Here is a 23,403-nt window from a genome sequence, read left to right on the forward strand (position 1 = left end):
TAAATTATTACACAGGTTTTACCCAACGACTCAGTCAGTACCTGAGAAGATTTGTAAAAACAATGAACCCCAGTTGTTCTTTGTGCAAAACTCAAATTGAGACAATTACACGTTTATTTTGGGACTGCACCTTTTCCAGAAAACTTTGGAAGGAACTAAATGCTTTTATTATGTCTAAGTCTGTAATAATTTTTCCCTTAAATGGGAATATGCATTGTTTGGTTTCCATGACACAAATGGTGAACGTAACAATACGTTTTACTTAAATTAAAGCTTGTTTGATTTTGTTTTTTTGTTTTGTTTATTTTTTGTTTTGTTTTGTTTTGTTGTTTTTTTTTGTAAAATTTCACATCCATAAAAGTAAATTTTAAAATAAGAAACCATTCTTTCACCCATATCCCTGGCAGCGGTCTCGGAGCTCCTTGGTGGCAAGGCGCCGGGTGTGGATGAGATTCGCCCTGAGACGCTGAAGGCTCTGGACATTGTTGGGTGGTCTTGGCTGACATGCCTCTTCAGTGTCGCGTGGAGGTCGGGGACAGTACCTGTGGAGTGGCAGACTGGGGTGGTGGTTCCCATATTTAAAAAGCGGGACCGGAGGGTGCGATCCAATTACCAGCGCATCACATTGCTTGGCCTCCCTGGGAAAGTCTATTCTAGGGTGCTGGAAAGGAGGCTCCAACCGACTGTCGAACCTTGTACCCAGGAGGAACAATGCGGATTCCGTCCTGGCCGTGCAACAACGGACCAACTCTTTACCTTTGCAGAAGTGCTGAGGGGAGCATGGGAGTTTGACCAGCCAGTCTACATGTGCTTTGTGGACTTGGAGAAGGCTTACGACCGTGTACCCCGGGGCACTCTGTGGGCGGTGCTGCAGGAGTATGGGTTACCGGGGCAGTTGGTACTAGCCATCCAGTCCTTGCATAACCAAAGTGAGAGCTGTGTCCACATTCTCGGTACAAAGTCAAACATGTTTTCGGTGGGTGTTGGACTCCGCCAGGGTTGTCCAGTCTCCGATTCTGTTTGTGATGATCATGGACAAGATCTCACAGCGCAGCCAACGTGAGGAGTGTGTCCGTTTTGGGAACCTCAGAATTGCATCTCTGCTCTTTGCAGATGATGTGGTTTTGTTGGCTTCATCAGAAGGCGACCTCCAGCGCGCACTGGGGCGGTTTGCAGCTGAGTGTGAAATGGCCGGGATGACAGTCAGCACCTCCAAGTCTGATGCCATGGTTCTCTACCGGAAAATGGTGGATCGCTCCCTCTGGGTTGGGGATGAGTTGTTGCCTCAAGTAAAGGAGTTCAAGTATCTCGGGGTCTTGTTCACGAGCGAGGGTAGGATGGAGTGGGAAATTGACAGGCGGATTGGTGCAGCATCAGCAGTAATGCGGATGTTGTACCGGACCGCTGTGATGAAGAGGGAGCTGAGCCGGAAGGCAAAACTCTCAATTTACCAGTCAATCTTCGTTCCAACCCTCACCTATGGTCATGAGCTTTGGGTAGTGACCGAAAGGGTGAGATCGCGGATACAAGCGGTTGAAATGAGTTCCCTCCGTAGTGTGTCTGGGCTCAGCCTTAGAGGTAGGGTGAGGAGCTCGAACACCCCGAGGGAGCTCGGGGTAGAGCCGCTACTCCTTCGCATCGAAAAGAGCAGGTTGAGGTGGTTCGGGTGCCTCTTGGGCACCTTCCTTTGGAGGTTTACCAGGCATGGCCAACTGGGAGGAGACCCCGAGGTAGACCCAGAACTTGCTGGAGGGACTACGTGTCCAATCTGGCCTGGGAACGCCTTGGGATCCCCCACGAGGAGGTAGAGGGCGTTGCTGGGGAGAGGGACGTCAGGAGTGCCCTACTTAGCTTGCTGCCACCGCGACCCGACCCCGGAGAAGTGGCTGAAGATGAATGAATGGAAACCCATTCTTTCCTGCTTTAATTATAGAAACTGATAAATATACATCTACCATTTCCAGAAGCACAAACAGAAAAGCAGTTAAAACATATAATGCTTGCTTACATTATATTTTCACTTAATGTGCGCTTTAAATTTACCCCCTGGCAAAAGTGCTTTATTTTTGTTCAGCATTATTATTGCTAATACTACAGTTAAGTCATTTTCTTTATATACTTCGGTTATTAACATCGAATGTGAAAGTGTAAGGTTGTTTATAGTTGACTGGTCTGATGATATATATATGTGTGTGTGTGTGTGTGTGTGTGTGTGTGTGTGTGTGTGTGTGTGTGTGTGTGTGTGTGTGTGTGTGTGTGTGTGTGCGTGTGTGTGTGTACAACGTTCCTGTATCGTTTGTATTCTTAAAAAAAAAGAGGGAAATGCTTCATAAAAAAGGGAAATGCGTCATGTGTTTTGATCACACAACCTGTTTCGAAGACGGCTTATAAAGCCTTTGTCCTTATATCAAGCGTTAAACCCAAATTTGGCTCCTAAAACACCAGTCCTGCTACGTGAGCTTGACCGCAGGCACATCCAGAATATTTTAGCAAGGTCATACCGCCATCGTGTGGCTAAATTACTGTAATGTACAAAAAAATCCAAAGGTTGAATCAGTTCATCTGGATACGTCTATTGAGAGATAGGTTTGATCACGCATGTATGTGACCTCTCCAGTCTAAACTGACTGCAGGTATCCCCACCCTTATAAAGAATACAGGTGCATAACGACCGAAACCAACGACGTTTCCTATGCAAACATGGGCGTGACCATTAACTTAACCATTAAACGTGACCATTGAAAAAAAAAACTAGTTTCAATTGCCATGTGTACTATTCACAGAGGATTTGGGAATGTTTGCAATCACAGCATTGTAAGACGGGGACAGGTGTACTCTTGCCCCCCTTCAGGAATGGTCGTTCCCTCTTCACATAAATGGCCTCTTTGACTCCCCGTTCAAACCAGCCTTCCTCCCTATCAAGAATGCGCACATCCTCATCCTTGAAAGGGTGGCCACTAGCCTGTATATGGGTGTAGACTACCAAGTCCTAGCCTGACGTGTTAGCGCTTCTGTGTTGTGCCATCCTCTTTGCCAGCGTCTGTTTGGTTTCCCCAACGTACAAGTCACGGGAATCCTCCCGGCATTTATCAACGTACACTATTGCCCTGTTTGTGCCAGGGGCCCGGATCCTTGGGTTGGACCAACTTCTGGTGCAGCGTGTTTTGGGGTTTGAAAGCAACTGATTCGCGGTGTTTGGAAAATACGCGTCTTAACTTTTCCGGCACTTCCGCCAGATAGGGGAATCACCACTGGTTTATGCTTAAACAGCCATTGTCCTTCTCTCTTCGATTGGCTGGTGCACTGTTCATTTAAATTAAATCTCCTGACACACCACATTTCACCGACTATATTAACTCTGATTCGCTATGATTCACATCAAGTGGCGGTAAGTAACGAAGTAAAAATACTTCGTTACTTGAACTTGTAACGAAGTACAAATACTGTAATTACGATGATATTCAGAAATTACAAAATGTTGTTGATGGTATGACAATCAAGGGCAAAGTAGACAAACCTACCCTATATTGTGAAGTGTGCACTCAGGGAAAATATATCCAAACTAAGAATAGGGAGCCTGATGTGAGAGCCAAAGCAGCTCTGGAGTTGGTACATACAGATCTAGCGGGACCAATAGACCCAGAGTCCAGAGGTGGGTATAGGTTTGCGTTATCATTCACTAATGATTATTCCAGTGCAGTGTTTGTTTACTTTCTAAAAAATAAGAGTGACAGTGCAAGCAACAGAAAAGTTTCTTGCTGACACAGCCCCTTACGGGAAAAGTAAATGTATCAGATCTGACAATGGTACAGAATTAATGGGAAAGAAATCCAGGCACTACTCAACAGAAACTAAATTAGGCATGAGACCTCAGCACCATACTCACCACACCAGAATGGTACAGCTGAGCGAAACTAGCGAACCCTGTTTGACATGGCAATGTGTATGCTAATAGAGAGCGAGTTGCCAAGTGTTATGGACCTATGCAGTGCAGACAGCGGTTGTAGTGAGGAACAGATGCTTTTGCAATCGTACAAAACAGACGCCTTACTTAATGTTGACAGGAAAACGGCCTAACATTTCTAGGATGCAAAAGTTTGGGTCAGTGTGTTATGCCTATAAGCATGACAAGAGAAAACTAGACTCGAGGTGTGAGAAAGGAATCTTTGTCAGGTACAACAAGAATAGCCCAGACTACATGGTCTATTATCCTGACAATGGGAAAGTGCAGAAACACAGATTGGTTAAGTTTGTGACAAAAACGATTGCAGAGCAGCAGACGCAGACTGACATGACGCCTGATGACGATGACTTCGAGGTGCAGAATAGGGCTAGAAAGACCAGGCAAAATACTGATGCGAGTCCAGGATGTACTCAGAGCCAGGTCCCAGTAACTAGGCCTGAGGTGAACAGCCAAACACAGATGGGCGAGCCCAGCCATGAGCCTACACGATACCCTTCTAGAGTGAAGAAGAAACCATGTTATTTACGTGAATATGTATCTGGTGAGGAGAGTGATGATCAGGTACTGACGAACATAGATTACTGTTACAGACTGATGTGTAATGTACCCCTAACATTCAGGGAAGCGGTAACCTCAACTAACTCAAAGGAACTAAAACTTACTAATACAACTGAAAATATTATTACTAACACTACTAATGCTACTTATAACCAACACTATTTACACTACAACTAAATACTAATTCAAAAGACTCCTCCTTTTTTGGCAAAGAAGGAAAGAAAGAAGTTATTTGTTTTCTAGAGCATCTTCTTGCCTTCTTTCTCCTCAAACAGTATTTTCTTCTCCTGCATCTCCCTTGGCCAATAATTTCTGTTCCTTTTTCACTTTCTTTGCTAACTCCTTGTCCTCCTGACTCTTGTTAGCCTTTGTTGTTGAGGCCAGCGAGTTGGTACCTGGGAACTACTGCTCCTCCAGGCTAAGAAGAGCAGTCTATCTCAGCTCTGCCAACCCCCTGCTATGTTTGAGCAGCTGAGCTTCTTCTTGAGCCTGAAGCAGGAGGAGCGTAGTCTCCTTGTTTTCTTCAAGGAGACAAGCTTTCTCCATCTGCCACTGGTCAAGGTTGGTCTCAGCCTGGCTGAGGGCAGCCGTGATCCTTTGCTCACTTTCATCCTTCTGTTGCGAAAGCTCCAAGGTGAAGCACTTGTTCAGTGCCATCTGTATGTCCATGTTCTCTTTATCAAGCGTTCTTTCAAACTCTTCTCTTTACGGAGCGCTTCTCTTTGCAGAAAGTTTAACTCTTGCAGAAGTGAGTCTTGGTCCTTGAGGATAACTTCTTTTTCCTTCTCACATGTGTTAAGGCATGTCTTCTTATCATACAGTGCTTCCTTCAACATATTAGCATTGAGGAGAGACTCTTTTGAGAATGGTGAATCTTGTTCTTGAGCTCAAGATTTTCAAAATCCCAAACCGGGACCCTAAAAAGTGAACGGCACGTTCGTACACGCGCACACACATATGCACGAGCTCACAAGCATGTCTGTCTCGCCGGACATGATACACTGAAGGATATTTATCCCCTCCCACCAAAAAAAGACAGGCTAGAGTAGCCGGGACTCGGGACACCCAGCTCAGCTTGAAACCGGGACAAACCGGGACATCTGGTCACTCTACACGTAAATCCAAACCCCTATCCAAACCTACATCAGGTAATTCTATGTAACCCACCCTATAAGCTGCTTTTATTTACCTCTATTATTTTAATTTCTTTGGACATCTTTAAGATTGGGGATTATTTTCAACGTTTATATTCTTTATGTTCCACAACTTGTTCGAATGATAAAAACTGAACTGTCATTTCTTATGTGGAGTCCATTTTTTGACAGCTCATATAAAACTAGAAAATGCATTTCCAAATGCACGTGAATGCTGAAAGCTGAAGGAAATTGCTGAAAATTGCTGAAAATTACAGCTGAAATAAAGAATCAAAATTTGGAAGTTGAAGCTAAAATAAATAGGAGACTGAAAGCTGAAATAAATTGCTAAAGCAATGCTGTAAATGGCTGATAAACCAGCTGATATGAACTGAAATGCATTTAATTGCTTAACTAAAAATCATGCACGCTAAAGTGTAGTAGTGGCAGTTGGAAGCTGAAGTCAGTATTTAAAGAAGCAGAAAATGCTGCAATCTTAACTGGAAGCTGGAACATAATCTCCTACAGGCAGAATTGGGAGCTAAAGTGCTTTACTAAAAGAAAAGCTGGAGCGTATCAGCTGAAGAATCAATGGGTGAAAAAATGTAGCTGAAACAGCTGAAAGGAAAAATTACATACTGCCAAAGCTTGGAGTACAATTGAAATACCTTGAAACTTTGTAAAATTAAATTCTTTGAATTAGTGTCAGAAAGATAAAGTGTATGATGAAACAGATGGTTTGAATTTTTTCATTTTAAGTTACTGTAACGTGCATGGATAAGTAGACACGTTGGTCCTTGACTAACGGGTCGGACCGTTTAGTCGACTGGTTAACGTTGTCGCTTGCGGTGCAGGAGATAGGGGTTCGCGTCCCGGCTGTGGTGGTTCTCGGGCTGCCCCCCGAATTCGCTACATTGGTGTCAGAAGTGGGATGGAGCGACCGTAAGGCCATCGGAAGCGTAGGCGCCCTGAGGCTGAAGAAGCTGATATGCTTAAGCGCGGGGACGCGCTTCCCGAAGGAGGGGGGTAGTGTAACGTGCATGGATAAGTAGACACGTTGGTCCTTGACTAACGGGTCGGACCCTTTAGTCGACTGGTTAACGTTGTCGCTTGCGGTGCAGGGGATAGGGGTTCGCGTCCCGGCTGTGGCGGTTCTCGGGCTGCCCCCCGAATTCGCTACATTACATTGGAAAAAGTACGTCTCAATTGTATGTGAGTAAGTTGTGTGTGTGTGTGTGTGTGCGTGTGTGTGTGGTGGGGGGGGTATATAGACTCAGCTAGAAGAACCAACCGAAAGTAACTGCAAAGACATATTTTCTGTGAAATGTGTATAAATCCGTGTGTCTTGTATGTAGTGTGGAAACACTTTGTAGCTGGACTTTGACAGAAATGTCAGTCAAGTGTTTGATCCAAACCACAGACATCAGAGAAGTCGCTTAACACTAGAACGACCGGGATTTCACACGACCATGGGTGGTCCACAATGACCGCCCACGGTTTTTAATCTCTATATTCTGTCAAGATAAATACCCAATTGAGATATTAATGCATTGCATGTTAGTATGTCACATGAAACGGACACCAAAATTAAACAGTTTAAAACTTTAATACTATTTTTCCAAACAACTTAAAATGGCCGCTGTCCAACGCCTGTGAATACCGCAACGCGTCGGCAGTAGTCATGGTGTGTCTGTAACCAGACATGTTGGCAATAACCAAAAAATCAAATTTAGACTATTTTTCTGCCCTGGGGAACGCTGGTTGTTTTGGGGTTTTTTTCCTAGGGCAGAGCAATGACCTTCGCGAAGGAAATGGTGCGACCAAAACCACCATAGTGACATGACACGCACGATCACGCGTAAATTATGAGACCGTTATGTTGACCGTTTGTGGTCGTTTTAGGTAGATTTTATCGTATATTTTTTGTGCGACTGATCTAAAGCTAATTTTAATGCAATTAAGTGCAATTTTAGTAGAATTCAGGGAGCGGCAGGTCTGCATCCCCCCCCCCACACACACACACACAGTTATTAAACTTTGAAAATCCAAAACGGCCATAATGACCGTCTTGGTTGTGCTAGCCAGCTGATCTGAATCAGCTGTGTGGCGCACACAGTGTTATCATACTAAATAGTGCGTCTGTCATTCAGAATAAGACTTTGTTCGCTTAGTTCAGTTCGTTTCTTACCTGTCTGGCTTTGCCTCCTCTCTCTGCCGTCACCTGCAGGACTCGTGCTTCCTGTCTGCGGCTTTCAGCCTGCTGGGACTCACCAGGCAAAGTCGCTCTTCTCTCGTTTTGCCGTGGTCGTCGCTGAGAACGGTCTTCGGTCTTCCTCTCTCCCCATCCACCTTTCTGTCTCGTTCTTCTCTTCTGAGTGACGTCCATTGTGTCGCCATGCCTGTCCGCGGCCGCCGCTCGACTTACGTCACTGGCCTTCTCTTGTGACGTCATACCGAACGTTTCCTCGACCATGTGGATCCCCACGTATGATTGGACGAGGCTTATTTGAATTTATAGCGAGGGCGGGTTTTGGCGCCCTTGATTTAAATTCAAATGAAATTAGCGCTTTTATGGTTGGCGGCAGTGTTGTAGTACTCGAGTCCGACTCGAGTCCTGAACTCGACTTGGGACTTGAGCACTGATGACTCGGGCGTGGGCTTGGACTCGAGCATTGACTACATTCGGACTCGAAAGTCGGAGATGAGGACTTGGACTTGTTAATTGATAAATACTTTTTTTTGCTATTGTGTCACAAAGTAAATGAACTCCCTTTAAAATGGTGACAGCTGTGTCATTTTGTTTAATGTAGACCTTTTTTATTTGTATGTCATCTTTTTTACGGTGGCAGAGTGGAGCACTGGAGCCCATCTTGGAACTCGACTCAAACTCAACCTTGATGACTCGGACTCGGACTCAGGTAATGGGGACTTGACTCGGACTCGACTCGGACTTCTTTGGGGACTCGGGCTTGGACTCGAACACTGGGGACTAGAGACTCGACCCGGACTCGAGGTTTAGTGACTCGACTGCAACACCGGTTGGCGGATTTTGACACGTTCTACTTAACCCTCTGAGGCTATCGCTAAAGGGTTTATCCCTTCGCGCATGCGCGCAGCACTGAAAAGTTTTAAGTCAACGGCCACCTACCTGTGGGCCCCACTTACGACCGCCACCCGTCTTTAAAAAGAGACGAGGCCGTACAAACGGCGCCTCTTTTTTCGTCAGCAGTATGTACAAGCACTGAAGATTAAAAAAAAATGTCTTCAAAGAAAATCGACGGCGGTGTCCGCATTTGCACCATCTGCCAGCCGGGGTACATCCTGGGCTTCGACCTACACGGACGACGCGAGGTTTGTCTTTGTCTGCGCGCGCTGGTCTGGCTCTCACTCCGCAGGCGTCATGTCCGTACTGCGTCATGTCCGCTGATTGATGCCTTTGCTATCTCGACCGAGGACGTGTGGCGGTGTTGGCGTGGTCATTTTAGGGCGGGATAACCGGTTTACTAATTATTATAAAAGGAGGAATAAAATACACGGCCCGTCACCAGATTCAGCTAAACCGAAAGAGACGTTTCTTTGTTCGCGCTCCTGCACTTATATAACAATCACTCACGTGAGACATCACAGCGCCACCACTGGCCAGGAGGCAGAACAAATTAAATCACTGCATTAGAGAGCAACAACCCCCACACAAATCAACACCCCCACTTGCTCTCATAATGCACAGATCAAACACATTGTCACGCTTGTCTGACAAATATGAACCTTTGAAAATGTGAAACATAAAATTACATTCCAAACAAAAGATTCCCAAACATCTCCATCTTAACCTATGTCTCAGGCGTAGTCATAACATTTGCCTCCATCTCTGTTGTTGGAGAACATTCCATGGTTATTTTGCCACCATTGAGTGCTGATCGAACGAAATGAAATTGAATATCGACGTGTTTACGCCTTTGGCGATTTACAGGATTTTTGGATGAAGCAGTGGCACCTTGGTTGTCCTCCAAGACTTTGACTAGTACATATATCTATCCTATTCGACAGTTGTACAAGATGTAGACATTCCTGAGTAGTCGCAGCCAAAGCCATATATTCAGCTTCACAAGTAGATAATGCAACTTCAATTCAATTCAATTCAAAACTATTGCAGACTCAGGGTCCATAACAGACAAAGCCAAATAGGCAAAAGACAAAATCTAGACAATACACAGAGTAAACACAATAAAATAACATAAATGGCACAAATATGTGTCCTATAAGAAGGCAGCTATACCAGTGGTCCCACTGCCGGGACTGATAGCATGTGGCACTGACTCTTATATTAGTTAAACCCTTGATCATTACATTATCAGAGTCACTGAACCAGCAAATACATTTATACATGAGATTTTTTTAGAAGAGCCTGAAAGGTACTGACTTCTGCAGCCACAGACATTTCACCTGCGCTACACCATCTAGGTCTTTTTAGTAGTATCCTCATAGCATCATTATAAGCTACTCGAAGCCTCTGTAAGCTTGCTTTTTTGTAGTTTGACCACAGGTGTGCAGTATAAAGTGGTGTACAATATGCTCTGAACAGAGAAATCTTCACACAAACTGAACACACACCAAACTTGCGTGAGAGTGTTTGCTTGTGCATACATCATGTGGCATTGCCTATAAATATCATCATCGTCTGTCATTTGTTCAGTAATATAATGTCCAAGATATTTCACCTTATTACACACCACAAGATTATTATCAGACAATTTAAAATCAGGAAATTTTAGATGATTGACCTCTTTGGTTCTGCAGATCATGACAACACTCTTACTAGCATTGCATTTGATATCGTGCTCCACACCATACACACAACATATATGAAGGAGCTGGTGGAGACCAGCTCTACAGGGACTAAGAAATGACAAGGACATCTGTTTACATAATATGGTTTACCAAGGTATTACCAATCATGCACCCAGTGTTACAGGCTTTCAACTGCTTGGACAAATCATCAGTATATAAATTATAGAGAACTGGAGACCTTGGCCTGTTGCCCAATGACTGCTGGGATAGGCTCCAGCATCCCCGCAACCCCAATTGGGATAAGCAGCTTGGCTAATGGATGGATGGATGGAGACAGAATTCCCTCTTGTCTGACACCATTGCTAACCCCAAATGGGGCTGAAACGCTATTACCCCATTTTACTTGCATAGTCTGGCGGGCGTACCAACAAGCCAGAATTCTCACAATGTATTTAGGCACCCCTCTTTGACTCAATTTATCAAACAACTTTGTATGATTAAAATGATTAAAAGCTTTAGAAGCATCAATAACACATATAAGAACCAATGAGTTTTGGCCTCTGTATTTATTAATTTCCTTTAAGACACACAAATCAGTGCCATGTTTAGCTTTAAAGCCAAACTGGTTATCTGTGGAGTTGATAAATTCATGCACTCTGTCCAGCAGGATTCTTTCTAGGACTTTTGACAGTATGCTGGCTAGAGCTCTAGGTCTGTAGTTATCTAGGCTGCATACTTTACCAGCTTTGTCCTTAATGACTGGCACTAACAATACAGACAGCATTGAGTCTGGTAGCAAGCCATGGACCATAAAGCCAGTAAAAGAAATAGCGAAGAAAGGAGCTATCCTCGGACTGGCATATTTAAGGTGTTCAGCAGTAACATGATCTAAACCATTTGCCTTGTTAACAGACAGCTTGTTTATAGCTTGGTACACCTCGTGTGACATGATCACCATTGAATCATCACTCTCAATATTGCCCACCTTATACAGATCACTTTGGAAACAGTTGAATAAGGTACTATAATGCTGTCGCCATAACTCAGCAATGTTGTCTGTACCGGAGACAGCATCAACAGTGCATGGTAGAGATGTTTTATACTGTTGGTTGCTTTTTTGATTTTCAGTAAGTTCACCATCTAAGTTTAGTTTCTGTTCACATGGAGTTGACCTTGACTTTCAATCAGACATACCAAACTTCTCCGGTATTTTTGATAGGGACCTCTTTTGGTTCATCCTTATACTTCTCCCTCACTCTGATCGAAATCAATGCCTAGAAAGTGCTTAAGCGTCCCGAGATCTTTCATTTTGAACTTTGTTGTAAACATTTTCTTCACATCATTGAGAGAATCATTATCCCTGGCTGCAATGAGTAGATCATCAACTTAAATGATCAGTATGATCCTATCACTCCCTGTTCCTTTGGTGTATACACAGTGGTCTGCTGGATTCTGTGTAAATCCATTTTCACTGAGGTGATCGTGTAACACTTTGTTCCAATTTCATCCTGACTGTTTCAGACCATAGAGTGACTTGTTCATTTTACCGACTAGTTTTTCACCTGTCTCTGATTTGACTTCAAATCCTTCTGGTTGCTCTATGTACACCTCACAATAGATAGGAACATTTAGATAAGCTGTTTTAACATCCATTTGATGGAGTTCAAGATCATATTGAGCTGCCATTTTCAGCAGGGTACGTATTTATGTCATTCGCAGTTGGAGAGAAAGTCTCCTTGTAGTCTAGTCCAGCTACTTGACGGTAATCTTTAACAACATAGCGTGCCTTGTATGTCTCTGACTCGTCTACATTGCTTTTGACTGCATAAATCCACTTCCCCCGCCCCCCCTGCATTTTTACCCTCTGGCAGTGTGGTCAATTTGTATGTGTCATTTTCTCTGAGAGAATTCATCTCCTCTTTCATAGCACTATACCAATTTTGTGAATTTGATGAACCCATGGCTTCATCAAAAGTTTGTGGTACACTACTACACACCATCCTGTAGCAAAAGTCAACATTGGCTAATATTGGTCATGGTTGTCAACATCAGATACATAGTCACTCAAAAATTTAGGAGCGTTCATATCCCTTCTGAGGTAGCACGTACTATGACTATCTCCTGTCATCCCCTGTACAGCATCTCTTTTGTCTGTTTCTAGTTTGAGAGTCATTTCTGAATTTGCCGTGTTAGACTCTTGGCTCCCTTTTTGTGTCTGCTCAGCTATCTGAGGTTTTGGCATGGGGGATGCCCATCTCTTCCAATGAACATCATCTGTCATCATCAAATCAGTCTGAGTTTCATGTTCAACTACTCCCTTCGTAAGGAACTTCGCAAGCCTGTGCTTGAGTACTTTCCCTGTGTCTGGGTAGTAGACTAGGTGTGCTGGGCTGTTCTTGTCAAATCCTACAAACACTCCCTTCTCGCATCTGGAGTCTAGCTTTTTTATGTTTTGTTTGTATGCATGGCACACCGTTCCAAACACTCTCATTTTAGACAGGTCAGGGTTCTTCTCTGTCAGCATGTAGTATGGCATTTGTTTGAGCCGATTATTGTAGCACTTGTTGCGAATTACTGGAGCAGTCATCACGGCATATGTCCACAACTCCTTAGGTAATTTGCTGTCAATAATCATACACCTAGCCATTTCAAATATAGTGTTCTCCAATTTCTCTCAGCAGTCCCGTTTTGATGGGGCGAGTAAGGTGCCGAGGTCTCATGTCGTATGCCATTCTTACTCAGTAGCACTTGGAACACTTTAGCTGTGTACTCTGTGCCATTATCTGACCTAATACGCATGATCTTCCCATAGGGGGTAGTGTCAGCAATGCATTTTTCAGTTGCTTTGGTAATATCACTCTTTCCCTTCAAAAAGTACACAAACACTACACCAATGTAGTCATCAGTAAATGATAAAACATATCTGAAACCATCTTTTGGTTCTGGCTCAATACAGCCAGCTAAATCAGTGTGCACTGGCTCAAATGCTCCCTTTGCCCTTTCATCTGGTTCTCGGTTTCTACTCCGAGCAAACTTTCCCTGTGTGCAGACCTCACAGTTTAGGTTAGATCTATCAATCAGCCCCTTAATTTGCATTCCCTCTACAACGTTTTCCAGTTTAAAGACATCATCATAGTTACAGTGACATAGGGTTTCATGCCAGGTTTGAATAGCATAGCATGCAAGAGTGCCAGACCGCCTCAAACCACACACTGGCTTGGCATTGGCCAAAATTTACTCAGAAAATATTGAGCCTTTCAATTTCCGTGTAAATGAAGAGCCGTCTATGGTGCTAAGATGAAAAAATGACAGACTTAAAATGATGTGTGTGTGTGTACGTGCGTGTGTGCGTGCGCACATAAGGCTAATTTGTGTTTTGAATCTCCCCACGTATGTTGTATTGTCAAGTGATGGTAAAATATCTGGCCCATTGGCCAATATTCTGAAGTGATTAAAATCATAATTTGCTGCATAACTAAAAAGATGAAAACGATAAAAACAGTTTATTATTACAGAGATATCATTGCACATATTTTATTTTTTGTGTTGCTTTAAAGCCCCTTGAGGCAAATTTGTAATTTGTGTGTGTGTGTGTGTGTGTGTGTGTGTGTGTGTGTGTGTGTGGCTAATCTCACAAACACGCATAATGCTAATTTGTGTTTTGGATCGCCTCACATATGTTGTATTGTCAAATGGTAAAATAACCGGCCCACTGGCCGATCTCTGAAGTGATTAAAATCATAATTTGCTGCATAACTAAAAAGATTTAAAAAAAATACAAAACAGTCTATTATTATAAAGATATCAGTGCTTATATTTTTATTCGATTAAGCTTATTTGCCTTGGAGTGAATTATAATTATTTCAATAAAATCAGGACAAGAGAAAGATTGAATTAATTTTTACAAGGCACACAATCTCATATTTTACAGCCTCTAAAAACTCTCCGGATGGGGCAGCGGCAGACAATGTTTATCACAACATGTTTGAAAACTTTAAAGACTGCTTGTCATTTGACGCCACATATTTATGCTCAAAAACCCGTGAGGAGCATGTCATCGAAATTTCTCTGGTTTATATTCCAAAAAGTCAAGCCTTTCTTGCCTAATTACAACCAAAATGTGTTGTTAAGAGTGTCAGACCGACTCAGCTTTATCCAGCATCATAGAATAATCCAGTCCAGACAATCAGAAAGGCGATGCAAGGTGTTCCCCAAACTCCAATCTTAACTGCCCCAATTGACTTGCAGACTGTGGGCCAACTGCATATTAATGAACTTTATCTTCTTGGAATCACAGCAGAGCTTTTAATTTGTGAGGATCATCAATTCATTCCCAGAGGAGAGTTTGCAAATAAAACACACGTGGATACAAAAGACGTACTCATTAAACATTCATTCAACCAACCCCTTGGGATCTTTCAGACCGCGCATTCTGACATTTGACCAGCTGAGGGCACCAATGAACGCAAGTCGCATCAAGTTCTGTTTGCCGAAGAAGAACAAACCGTTCTAGGTTTATTTTTTTGTTTTGTTTTTGTTTTTTGTCAAGCTTTCCAAAACCGCTGAAAACATAATCCCAAACTGTTAATTAACTGTTCAAATTTATCTCAATGAAACTATTTAAAAGTATTCATTGGTGGACACTGACATATTGGCAGATTCTCCGCTATAGGTTACGTTAAAGTTAATTAAAAACAAATCTTCCACTTGACGAGCAGTTGCTAATTTCAACTGTAACATACAAAATCGTGAGTATGCGCTGAACCCGTAATTTAAACCATCCATCCATCCATTAGCCCACCCTCTTGTAAGTAATCATAATATACCTCAATTTAACTTCGGAAGTAACGTTTGGCTCCATAGCTCAGTGGTTAGAGCACTGGTCTTGTAAACCAGGGGTCGCGAGTTCGATCCTCGCTGGGGCCTGGGAATTGTTTTCAAAATTGTATATTGCTAGGGATCTGCGACATGTATCTGTCATACTCTCAATTGCTTTTAACTGTAGTGTTCTATTTTTGTTACTTTGTTATCTCGGTAAAATCCAACAGATACAGCCCCTAAATGTATCATGGGATGTTATCAAGTTAGTTGGGTCACTAAGCCTAACAACATGATAAGGATGCCTACCTACTAATGACCCTAATACCACTTGTAACCCAGCGCGATGCATTGTCTGTTTCACAGATGACACTGTCACAACTCAGTGTTTGCAGCCACGTATGGATCCACTGTCCTCGTAGCGTGGTCTACATTGAAATCTGGACAGACAGGAAGGCCCGGTGGCTGCTCTGCAGAGTTTTGTTTCTTGAATCAACTAGGCAGCGACAACATGAGTAGAGTATGGCGTTTGCATCCACAGTGGAATAATCGTTTAAATGATTTCCCACAAAAATGTGTGGATATATTCTTTCTTCCCAATGAAAATCTAATTAAATTTAAATCCCTCTATGACAAAAGAAATTACAATACTTGGTAGAAATTAAAAACATTGCTCCGAAAATCGACCTTATGATGTCATCACCCAAAGCGCACGGTGCTAGTCACAAGAAACCTTAAAGGTCACTTAAAGTGAAAGGTCACAGTACCAAAAGCACCAGTGGGACGTCCTATCTGCCAGTAATAGAAAGTTCTGCCGCTGTTTATTATAGGGTTTCAAAAAAATGTTTTTCTTGCGTAATAAAACTTTATTTAAATCCAATTCAGAACATTGCAAAGAGAACAAACATAATTTTTTTTAATAAACAATACAGCAGGGGACAATGAAAAACATTTAAAAAAAACAAAAACAAAAAAAGAATTAAATGCATATATTCAAGGCATTGTATATTTTCAAAGTCTTAAAGGCTTTTTTTGTTTTTGTTTTTAACATTTCGCAGAGATTCATGAACTCCAAGTGCTCTTCAGAGAGGCAAACGTTCCCCTGCCTGGCTACAGGGTGCGGGAGATCATCCAGAAACTTGACCGGAACACCGATAACAAGAAAATAACTGTAGTTTCTGGTGACCATTCCACTGCTGTCGACAATCCATTATCTGTATATCGACTAAGGTCTGTCACTGGTTTGCTTAATGTCAGTAGTCTCAAACGGCCCATGTCAAATCTTTTTGTAAGTCTGTGAATAAGTTAATCGTTGTAAATCACATTTCGGTGGCCTTACACATACGAAATATGTAGTGATTATACAGAAAACGGCTTGTGTTCTATTATAACAGGTGTCTGATTTGTGTTAAGGTTTGTAGAACGAACCCAATAGCGACAACACAAGACAAAGTAAAGCACCAACCTGGCAGGACTCGTAGAGGAGAGCCGCCCGGGCCTGGACAGAAGGGGAAGGCGCTTCAGGCGGAACTTGAGAATAGCTTCTTAAAAATGGGAAAACGTAAACTGCCCCCTTAATCCGAAAAGGAAAAAACGTAAACTGCTCCTTTAAAGTCCGAAAGGGAAAAAACGTAAACTGCTCCTTTAAAGTCCGAAAGGGAAAAAAACACAAACTGCTCCTTTAAAGTCCGAAAGGGAAAAAAACACAAACTGCTCCTTTAAAGTCCGAAAGGGGAAAAAACACAAACTGCTCCTTTAAAGTCCGAAAGGGGAAAAAACACAAACTGCTCCTTTAAGCTAGAAGTCCAACCGAGTAATAAGATCCACAGTGAGAGAGGAGAAATTAGAATATCAAAAACTTGATCTCAACTAGGAAATCACGATGGGAAAATCCAATGGGGAAAACACAAAGAGAGTTCTTCTCCGAACAAGCTCTCAAGGAGAACTGACACAAGGGAATAATCAAACAAGCAAAACACGGAGAATACTACAATCTGTACTCCACCGGGAGACACAGAAATGTCACAAAACTCGAGACGAAGAATTTACTCACGGGACTGTTCAGGACGAACTCGCGACGAGTTCTGGAAAGCAAACAAACTTATACTAGAGTGGTTAACGAGTAGGTAGGCTGCAGGTGTTTCAGACGCGCCCTTCCCCCGCTCTCATTGCTGGTTGCCAGGTTGGTCAACAGACCGAGCCCTAACAGTACCCCCCCCCCCTCTACGGGAGCCACCAGGCGACCTGCCAGGCTTGTCAGGGTGACGGCGATAGAACTCAGCGAGCAGACCAGGGTCCATGATGAGCTGGCGGGATACCCAGCTTCGTTCCTCCACCCCATAGCCCTCCCAGTCAACCAAATACTGGAACCCCCGTCCCCTGCGTCGGACGTCCATCAGCCGACGGACCTTCCACTGTGGATGCCCATCCACAATCTCCGGGGGAGGCGGAGCTGGGGCCGGAGGCATAAGGGGGCTCTCGGAGACAGGCTTTACTCGGGACACATGAAAAACCGGATGGATCTTCATGGAGGCCGGGAGCTTAAGACGCACAACTGCAGGACTGGGTACTTCCTGGATCTCGAAGGGTCCAACGAACTGGGGATTCAGCTTCTTGGCAGAGGACTGAAGGGGGAGATCCTTGGTGGACAGCCAGACTCTCTGTCCGGGTTGGTAAGCTGGTGCTGTGGATCGGCGACGGTTAGCTCCTCGTCTGGCACGTTCCGTAGCACGGAGCAGCGCAGCCCTGGTGATCTCTCAGACACGACGACAGCGGTCCAGATGAGTCTGCACGGAGGGAACCTCCACTTCGGACTCCTGTGCAGAGAAGACGGGCGGCTGGTAACCCAGGGATGCCTCAAAGGGCGAGAGGCCGGTGGCGGAGCTGACCAGGGAGTTGACCGCATACTCGACCCAGGGGAGAAACTGACTCCAGGAGGTTGGCTTCTTGGCAGCGACGCAACGGAGAGCAGATTCCACACTCTGGTTCATCCTCTCAGTCTGTCCGTTAGTCTGCGGATGATATCCCGACGAAAGGCTGACCGAGGCGCCCAACCCCTTGCAGAAAGCACGCCACACACGGGAAACAAACTGGGGCCCTCTGTCTGACACAATGTCCTTGGGAAGTCCATGCAAACGGAAGACGTGGCTCATCAGGAGGTCAGCGGTTTCTGAAGCAGAAGGAAGCTTAGGCAAAGCCACCAGGTGAACACCCTCGCTGAAGCGATCCACCACCGTCAGGATCACTGTGTTGCCCTGAGACGGAGGAAGTCCAGAGACAAAATCCAACGCCACATGGGACCAGGGCCGACTGGGAATAGGAAGGGGCTGCAGCAGACCAGCCGGTGCCTGGTGAGAGGCCTTGCTGCGGGCACAGATGGTGCAGGCCATGACGAACTCCTTGACGTCCCTCCTCATAGTGGGCCACCAGAACCGTCGAGCTATGAAAGTGAAAGTGCGGTGGACTCCAGGGTGGCAAGCGAGCTGACTGGTGTGGCCCCATTTGAGGACCCGAGACCTCACTGAGTCCGGAACAAACAGTCGGCGAGGCGGCACGTTGCTCGGGGCTGGACTGGAGCGCAAGGCGCGCTTGACCACCGTTTCAAGGCCCCAGGTCACCACGCCAACGACCTTGGTCTCAGGGAGGACGGGACTTGGCTCCACCGTTACAGGTTCCTTAAGGTGTTGACGAGACAGAGCATCTGCCTTGGTGTTGCGGGAGCCAGGACGATAAGTCAGTGTGAAGTCGAACCGACTGAGGAAACTGGCCCACCGTGCCTGCCGACCATTGAGACGTTTGGTTGCCCGGATGAACGTCAGGTTCTTATGATCAGTCCAGATGGTAAATGGATGCTCTGCCCCCTCCAGCCAATGGCGCCATTCCTCAAGTGCAGCCACTACAGCGAGAAGCTCCCGATTACCAACATCGTAGTTCTCCTCGGCGGGAAGGAACCGGCGGGAGAAGAACGCGCAAGGATGAACCTTCTGGTCGGTCTCTGATCGTTGGGAGAGCACAGCCCCCAATCCGGTGTCCGAAGCGTCCACCTCAACTATGAACTGCCTCTCGGGATCGGGATGGAGTAGGACGGGGGCACTGGTGAACCTCTCCTTGAGCGACAGAAATGCAGAGCGAGCAGCTGGGGACCAGACGAACGGCTGAGAGGGGGAGGTTAGACGGGTGAGGGGTTCTGCTACAGAGCTGTAGTTTCGGACGAACCTCCTGTAAAAGTTCGCGAACCCGAGGAAGCTCTGCAGTTCCTTACGTGACTTAGGATCCGGCCATTCCACCACCGCTTTGATCTTGCGAGGATCAGCTCGAGTCTTGCCTCCCTCCACGATAAAACCTAAGTAGTCCACTGACTCAGAATGGAACAGGCATTTCTCAGCCTTGACGAACAGCCGGTTACGAAGGAGGCGTTCGAGAACCTGCCGCACGTGCTGGACATGCTCCTCGAGGGACCTGGAGAAGATGAGGATGTCATCAAGGTAGACGACAACGAATTGGTCGAGCATGTCGCGAAGGATGTCATTCATGAGTGCCTGGAACACCGCCGGGGCGTTGGTGAGGCCGAACGGCATTACCAGGTACTCATAATGACCACGGGGAGTCTTAAAGGCTGTCTTCCACTCGTCCCCTTTCCGGATCCGAACGAGATGGTAGGCGTTCCGGAGATCCAGCTTAGTGAAGACAGTCGCCTGGGTCAGGGGTTCGAGGGTGGAGCTCATCAGAGGCAGGGGGTATTTATTCTTGATGGTGATGTCGTTGAGTTGGCGATAATCAATGCAGGGTCGGAGACCACCATCCTTCTTCTTAACGAAAAAGAAACCAGCTGCCACCTGGGAGGATGAGGGTCGGATGAGCCCTGCCGCCAACGATTCTGAAATGTAATCGTCCATAGCAGCCTTCTCGGGAATGGAAAGGCTGTAAAGACGACTGCTAGGGAGAGAGGCCCCAGGACGGAGGTTGATAGCACAATCATATGGCCGATGCGGAGGGAGAGACTGAGCCCGCGTCTTGCTGAAGACCTCCCCGAGATCATGATACTCGGGAGGAACAGAGGAAAGATCGGGAGGAGGGGCAATCGGAACAGTCTGGACTGCTGGACCAGGTGCGGCCTGAAGACACCGGGCGTGACAGGAGGAGCTCCACTCCAAAATGTTACCAGACGACCAAGCAATGTGTGGCTCATGCTGAGCCAACCAGGGACGCCCCAAGATCACAGGAACTAAGGGAGACTGGATGACGAAGAACTGAAGGCTCTCCACATGGTTTCCAGCAATAGTGAGAGACACGGGACAGGACTGTCGGGTAACACTGGCCAGGCGGCGCTCATCCAGAGCAAAGGCCTCTATTGGCCTCTCCAATTCCTCACATGGAATGTTAGCTTGAGCAGCAAACGTAGAGTCCAAGAAACACCCATCAGCTCCCGAATCGATGAGTGCGCCTACAGTGAGCCGCTGGTCTGCCCAAGCCAGGGTAACGCTCACAAGATGGTTAGCCGGAGCAGGATGGCGGGAACAGGAAAGACGGCTCACTAGGATCTCCCGGGGTCCCAGTGAGCCTAATCTTTTGGCCGCGTAGGACACTCGCTGATCCGGTGTCCCTTAAGACCGCAGTAAAGACAGAGACCTGCCTTGAACCGGGCCTCACGTTCAGCGGGAGTCAGTCGTGTACGCCCAAGCTGCATAGGTTCCTCCTCTGTCACTGTCTGGGAGGAGGAGAGGCTTGCCACAGGGGAAGTGGAGTGCGACGAAGAAGAGCCCCCTTCGGAAGCTCTGGATGGCTGAGAGGTAGAAACGGTTCCCCGTAGACCTCGCTCGCGCCTTCTCTCGCGGAGACGTCCATCGATGCGGATGGCAAGGCTGATAAGGTCGTCGAGAGAGGTAGGATCCTCCCGGGAGCTAGCTGATCCTTGACGGCATCGCTGAGGCCCCTACGGAAGGTTACCCGAAGTGACTGGCCGTTCCAGCCACTCTCAGCCGCAGCCAGCCTGAACTCGACTGAGTAGTCAGTGACACTGCCACTGCCCTGCTGGATCCTGCTCAATCGGACACCCGGATCCTGACCGTACACTGGATGATGGAATACCTTCCGAAGCTCAGCCACAAAGTCATCGTAGGAAGAGCAGAAACTGGCCCCCATGGACTAGGAAGCAGTGGCCCACAGAGCAGCGCGGCCAGTCAGCAGGTTAGTCACGTAAGCAACTCTTGCAGCATCTGTGGTGAACCCCCTGGAATGGTGGGCGAAGACAAGCTCACACTGCATGATGAACGTGGCACAGGTCTCAAAGTTGCCATCAAAAGGCTTGGGATTGGAGATACTGGGCTCCCGGAAATCCGAAACATAAACGGTAGGATTGTCTAAGGCAACGGCTGCGGGCACTGCTGGAGGAGGGGCGGCCGGAACTGGTGGGACAGCTGGCTGGATGGTGATAGCCGCTGTGAGAGTTTGCAACTGCTTAAGAACCTCCTCTTGTTGGCTCGCGAGCGCCGCTTGCTGGGCCGAAAGAGAATCCACCGAAGCCTGGAGGGGTTGCACCTGAGCCCGGAGGCCCTGCATGGCAACAGCGGCCTCTTGTAGTTGCTGGCCGTGGGAGGCTGTAAGCTGAATCTGCTTATAGAGAGCAGCCTGGACAGGATTGGCGTCTAGGTTGTCTGGGTTCATAGTGAAGGCGAGTTCGTACTGTTAAGGTTTGTAGAACGAACCCAATAGCGACAACACAAGACAAAGTAAAGCACCAACCTGGCAGGACTCGTAGAGGAGAGCCGCCCGGGCCTGGACAGAAGGGGAAGGCGCTTCAGGCGGAACTTGAGAATAGCTTCTTAAAAATGGGAAAACGTAAACTGCCCCCTTAATCCGAAAAGGAAAAAACGTAAACTGCTCCCTTAAAGTCCGAAAGGGAAAAAACGTAAACTGCTCCTTTAAAGTCCGAAAGGGAAAAAACGTAAACTGCTCCTTTAAAGTCCGAAAGGGAAAAAAACACAAACTGCTCCTTTAAAATCCGAAAGGGAAAAAAACACAAACTGCTCCTTTAAAGTCCGAAAGGGAAAAAAACACAAACTGCTCCTTTAAAGTCCGAAAGGGGAAAAAACACAAACTGCTCCTTTAAGCTAGAAGTCCAACCGAGTAATAAGATCCACAGTGAGAGAGGAGAAATTAGAATATCAAAAACTTGATCTCAACTAGGAAATCACGATGGGAAAATCCAATGGGGAAAACACAAAGAGAGTTCTTCTCCGAACAAGCTCTCAAGGAGAACTGACACAAGGGAATAATCAAACAAGCAAAACACGGAGAATACTACAATCTGTACTCCACCGGGAGACACAGAAATGTCACAAAACTCGAGACGAAGAATTTACTCACGGGACTGTTCAGGACGAACTCGCGACGAGTTCTGGAAAGCAAACAAACTTATACTAGAGTGGTTAACGAGTAGGTAGGCTGCAGGTGTTTCAGACGCGCCCTTCCCCCGCTCTCATTGCTGGTTGCCAGGTTGGTCAACAGACCGAGCCCTAACAATTTGACCAGAAATGTAAAGCACTTTGAGTGGCTGTTGCAGCAAGAAAAGCACAATATAAAATGCAACTTGATTGATTGATTGATTGATTGGTTGGTTGATTGATTGATTTATTGATTGATTGGTTGGTTGGTTGAAAGATTTAAAATAATACTTAAGTTCCATCTTAAAGTAAACAGTATGTGGTACTTGACCATCTGCATTTGTGAATATAAAATTTACCATATAAAATTATAGAAAGGGTTTCAAAATCTCATTAACTCCGGTTTGACCTTTCCATGTCACTCAGGGTCAAAGGTCCTTGTGCCAAATAATGGTCCAAGTAGAATTCCTGTCTTTCATTAACAGTGGTAAAGTAGTAAACTGCAGCCATTTTCGAGTTAGACTGGAATATATATCATTATAACTGATGACCTTTGCCCCGTAAAGCTTCGCTCTTTATCATTCTTCAAAATATTGCAGTTTTTCGATTGTAATGAATAGAACTGCATCTTAGAAATAAACATCACTACAGGGAAGAGTGGGGTAAGATGAGTCGATTTCAGAAAGGAAAAATGAGACGGAGGTAAATCAGGTACAGCTACCAATATTTCAGGGTGTTTACTTCCCATTCAAAGAAGGTT

General features: G+C 45.6%; 1 non-coding gene across 1 annotated transcript; it reads left to right on the forward strand.

The window, feature by feature from the left end:
* The first annotated feature begins 15,296 nt into the window (after window positions 1-15,296).
* Window positions 15,297-15,369, forward strand: trnat-ugu (transfer RNA threonine (anticodon UGU)). The gene has a single exon. It is a non-coding gene; the product is annotated as a tRNA-Thr (tRNA).
* Window positions 15,370-23,403: the final 8,034 nt, after the last annotated feature.

The sequence above is a fragment of the Lampris incognitus genome, chromosome 15, assembly GCF_029633865.1.
Source record: "Lampris incognitus isolate fLamInc1 chromosome 15, fLamInc1.hap2, whole genome shotgun sequence".
Lineage (NCBI taxonomy): Eukaryota > Metazoa > Chordata > Actinopteri > Lampriformes > Lampridae > Lampris > Lampris incognitus.